The sequence below is a fragment of the Geospiza fortis genome, unplaced genomic scaffold, assembly GCF_000277835.1.
Source record: "Geospiza fortis unplaced genomic scaffold, GeoFor_1.0 scaffold41, whole genome shotgun sequence".
Lineage (NCBI taxonomy): Eukaryota > Metazoa > Chordata > Aves > Passeriformes > Thraupidae > Geospiza > Geospiza fortis.
In genome coordinates, this window is record NW_005054299.1 from 3,368,148 (window position 1) to 3,373,365 (window position 5,218).

General features: G+C 40.6%; 1 long non-coding RNA gene across 1 annotated transcript; it reads right to left on the reverse strand.

Moving 5' to 3' along the window:
* Positions 1-3,133: 3,133 nt before the first annotated feature.
* Positions 3,134-4,554, reverse strand: LOC115948298. The gene is made up of 3 exons (XR_004082128.1): positions 4,535-4,554; positions 4,100-4,270; positions 3,134-3,182 (listed from the first exon to the last, which is right to left on the reverse strand). It is a non-coding gene; the product is annotated as an uncharacterized LOC115948298 (long non-coding RNA).
* Positions 4,555-5,218: the final 664 nt, after the last annotated feature.

A 5,218-nucleotide genomic window follows, 5' to 3' on the forward strand; every position in this document is an offset into this window, starting at 1 on the left:
GAGAAAACCAGCATTTAACAGAGGGATCTCTGAAACTTCTGAAGAACAGAAGATTGGTAGGAAAGCATTTTTATGAGAATTAAAATGTGCCTTCCTGTCAGGGAGGAAGGGTGTTGCAGGGTGCTTGAGAAATGGAAAAAAAAGTACCATTAAACCCCGATATGAATAAAGATCAGGTGAGAGAGGATGTCACCCTGTGGCCTTTGGAGCTGTATTTCTGCTGCCTCCTGAAATTATGTTTTCCTGAAACAAAGGAACAGTGTTATGGAAAAGTGGGTGCCAGATACTTTAGGAAAATGAGACACAGTGAAGCGGATAAAAGAGACAAAGACAATAGCAATCATATGCAATAAAGTGAAGGCAGCTGAGGTCTGAGACAAAGGTGAATATTCTGAGCCAGCAAGATGACTGAAGCAGGGGAAGGAAGGAGGGAAAGGTGATTCACAATAACATTTGAAAGACATTGGCTTGAATAATTATCAATGTCACAGCAAACTTAGCTTGGCAGCCTTGGTGGCTGACTTTGTTCTTTCGGCAGTTTCCCACCCTTGAGATGACAAACAGGAATGTGGTTCAAAGCACAGCTCTTAATGTGAGCCCAATGCAACAGCTCTTGGGCCCACAGGCCAGCTACACAGGCACTGCCATGCCATTTCATAGCTTTTCTAGAGACATAGCTGAGGTTTTTACTCATAGCAACATCCTGGATTCAGGAGGCAAACACACAGCAGGACATGCAGAAAATTCTGTGCAGCTTCTTTGAGTACCTCACTTGCTCTGAGTCTATCCAAGTGTAGGTCCTATGCCCAGGTCAATGATTCTGCTACATCTTTAGTTTAGAAATAACTAAAATAAGTCTGAAGTGATTAATCCACCTGATTTTTGATGAATACAAAGGTACCTTAGTAATTAATGTTTTTTGGTTGATAGCCAAAGTCTAATTTATAGTGCAAGAGTTTCTTCTGCACATACATGATGGTATTCTCAAGGGTAAGATACAGGGACTATTAAATATCTTAGAGAAGTGTCCAATCAATACATTTTGGAGCTCTACTCAGTGCTGTATCCCAGCTTATTCAAACTGCAGCCTGACTGTCATCTAAAGGTAAGGACAGAGCAAAGGTCATGCTACAAAAAGGCAGGAAAAGGACCATGGCTGCCCTTGGTGGCATTGGTAAAAGTGGAGTTAACTCCAAATGTCATAAGCTGTAACCAAGGGCAGAATTTGGCTATTTGTTTTGAATCAATGCTATCAATAAAAGTCTGCCAAAAATAACCAACTGGTAAATATTAATTTAAACAGAAAAATTGGAAGTCGGTTGCGCACTGAGTTGCAACATGGGGCCATTCCATGCTGGCAGTAAGAGGATAATGATGCGAAGTGCCAAAAAATACCTGGAAAGCATTACTTCTGTGTGACATCCAATAAAGATGCTGCACACACCCCTACATTTTTCAGCAATTAAATATCTGAAAATGAAAGCTCTCTCTTTCCCCAATTCCCCAACTGCAATGGCCAAACTACAGCCCAGCAATGCTGCAATAGAAGTTTTTCAGGGTGGCCCCTCTGCACAACAGCTGTTTCTCAGTCTGACAGTAGCATCTCCAACCAGCTGCTTCAGTTTGCTCCTGGCTGTCACTGCTATAGGTTAATAGGAACAGAGGCAAGAGAAGGGCCTAGGCCAGCATAAAGCAGAAATAACAAAATTTTCTGCCAAAAGGGAGTGTGGGATAAGAACTTTAATGGGCAAGCAAACAAAGAATCAGACTGAAGCCTGAGGCGCTTCAGTGTGTTGGCAATAGACACACAGTCCTGGAACAAGTGCAGCCCAGAGTCTAAATTTGAAATGACTGTGGGGCCTCTGTGCCAATAAAGTTTGGCTCTGTGTATATATGTGTGCATGTATATCTATATCCCCACACCAAATACGTAGTTGTGATAATCGCGTAGTAAATTACAGAGCCATATGATGAACTGCACGTGCCTTTGACCACCTCACCTGCCCCCTGCCAGCTAATCCATCTCTATTTGGATTTGCTCTGTCATTACAAACCAAGGCTTTAATCCTGCAAACACTTATGTGTATACTTAACTTTAAGCACTGGAACAGTCCCGTTGAAAACAAGTTTGGCTGGGTGTAATTTCAGCTTTGACTCTACGTGCGGTCGTAATCCTGCTTTCTACATTCACTGGTAGCAGTCTGGGCTTGTGATTCCTTTTAGCTTGTAGGACAACACCTCTGGCACTTACTGCTGCTTTGGTTTGTGCTGAGGATAAATCTGTATTATTCCATTGGCTTCAGTTGTGTTACACCAATTTACAGCACCTAAGAATCTGACCTGTTGAGAAAGGAAAGTCATGAGCATCACCAGATCTAATCTATCTACAAATCTACAAATCTACACAGGGTGAGTATCAGTCTAAGCAAAAAACAAGGGCAGGGGGCAAGTACCAGATTTCTTATCAACACAGGACGGGGGTTGCAGGCTGATGGTGTTGCTCTACTCTGAGATCTGCCCACCCACCCTCACTTCATGAATGTAAGGAAAATCTTGCAGAGCTTCTGCCACCTGCTCTCTCATGGCTTCAGCTCCAGATTTTCTCTCTGTCCCCTTCCATAAGCTATGCAGAAAACAAAGAGAAAGGCAGCAGAGGAGAAATGTAATTTTATACTGCAAAATAACATTCATAAGTCACACAAACACTGAACCCTACGAATAATGGATCTGTCCTTTAGGGACAGTCCTTTCCGTGTCATTGTCTGGTACTTATGTTGTTGTTCATCTAACTAATTACTGCTTTGAAAGGTATAGTCCTGCTGTCATGCCTAGATTAGCAGCAAGTGTTTGGCCAGCTACTTTCTTGTCACAGTTGATAATTATTTAATGAGTTCTGTTCTTCCCTAGGAAAGCAAGATTGGGATAGAATTGGACTTATTTTATCACAGTAGCATTGCTGCGTGTGTTGGCAGGTTTGACAGCAACAGCGCTGGATTTCAGCAAGACAGAAGAAGAAGAATTTCCATAAGTAGCTCCTGAATCAGTTGGAAGCAATGGGGAAATTAATAGTAATGAGCGAATCTCAATAGATACTTACTCATTACCGTGTTAGCTGCCAGCCCTTTCCTGCAGCTGTAGCCGTGCTGGAAGCTGGGTGATGCTCTTAGCTAACAGAAGAGCCACTGTAAGTTAGAACAATGTGTTACTGAAATGGGAAACCTAACTTCTGATCTCCAGGTTTCTCCATCTGCAGGGGACCACTGAAGTCACCCTTTTTTTTTGGGGTTGTTTTCTTTTCCCCCAGTGGACATCTATTGATAAATAAAGGAGTGTCATCACAGGACCACAAGGAGCCTTCCTTCCCATTAGCGGTCTAAAAGAACATTTGGAGCAACAAAGTCAGGTAAAGAAACTCTGTGCTGAGAGCAGCTTAGAACAGCACAGTCAAAGCCTGACTGTACATGCAGCTACCTGCTGCAGTGGGGTGTATTTTAAAAACTCTGTGGTACTTGTGCCCAGTTATTTTCCCTGCCTGTCAGGAACTTTTCAGGAAAACTTTACATGGAAAGTGTTACCTCTTTTAAATCTAATTACAAGAAAAGTGTAAAAAAAATCTGATCAAATTAAAGATGCTGCATTTTTTATTTTAATTTCAAAATATATTTTAATTCAAACACTTTAAAATTTTCAAAGTCAAAGCAAAGCATTTGGGCTAACCTTAAATGCTTTTTCTCTGTTAGCACTTAACTTCAAGGAAAAAATTGGGAAGAAATTTTATTCTGTTTCATAACAGGGACAATGTCAAAAAGGTAGACTTTCCCACAAAATGGGAACTAGTTTCAGCTTGCATTTACTATTTCCCCTCACATTGAATTGTGGTTTTTCTTCCTAAAGCTGTACAAACTTTCTAATTCCTCAAGGCCATTAGCACGGGGATCCTTTTTTTTAAGGTTACAGATTTAATTTGGAGCTCGAGTGCAGTCCATTCCCTTATCCTCTCTCTCTCCAAAACATGATTCACCTGGGTATGTGTGAGGTACAAAGAGGGGATTTTTCTGTCACTTATTTCCCTGGAAGTGGCACTGAGTCATCAACTAACCAGCACCAGACAATGCCATGATGTCCTACATTGAAGTGCCTTCTACATGGCCACATCACTCAGGACAGCAGCAGCAGCCAGACAGGGAGAGGTTGGTTTGTCTGAGATAAATGACCTGAGGACTGCTGGTCTCAGCAAACTGCTCCTATAAACAGCAGGAGCAAGTGAACTCTGAAAACATAAGCATTCCTTGTTAAGCAAGCATTCCCAGTAATGATAATAATAATAATAATAATAATAACTTACTCAAAGTATACAAAAGGGATGCCTGCCTTAAAAAAATCTATTTTTAAATATTTTCAATATTAAATCTACTATTTTCCCAAGACAAATGGTTTCTTAGCCACCATATTTTCCAAATTTTTTCATGGCTGTTTTCCATTGTCTTTTTTAAACATAAATCTTGTGATTAAAATGGTCTAATCCTAAATTTACCAAAGCCAGTGAGGAATTCCTATGTTGACTCCAGCGGCTTTTGTATCACGTCAGAAGTATGGAAAACAGTTGCTTCCTCCTCATAGTCTTCATCATAAGTTCTGTAAAATGTATCCTGAGATGGTAAACAAATATTTTTTCTGGGAAAGCAAATGCAAAAGTAATAAGTGATAAGAATATAGAAGCTGAAAGGGGATTAAAATATTAATTTGAATGATCTGTGGAAGAAAATGTTCTTGGTTTAATCTGCTAGGAGGTGTGGATTCCTTACCAAGAACTGAAGGCTGTTCTGGTTGTGGCACGCTGGATCATTCTCCAAAAAACAAGAAGATCACACAGTACATTCATGGCTACAAACAACACCACTGCTGCAGTTCAGTGATCAGCACTTTCACGTTTTCACAGCCACGTGTCAGCCAGTAATGAAGAAGTAATGATTTACTAGCAGTTCTATTACTACATTTACCTCAGGTCTAAGATTTATGTGTATTTTTTCTCATGATACTGGAGAGGGCACCCCAGTAGGCATTGTTTTCTGTTGGCAAGCACATACACCAATTTCTTTGGAGGGATTTTCTCTCTGCTAGCTGAATAAGTAAATAATGTTCTGTTCTGATTTACTTGCAAGAGGATGCACAAAGTTGGTGAGAAGAGATTCCATGTCAATGAGGTTGTTGTTTTTGC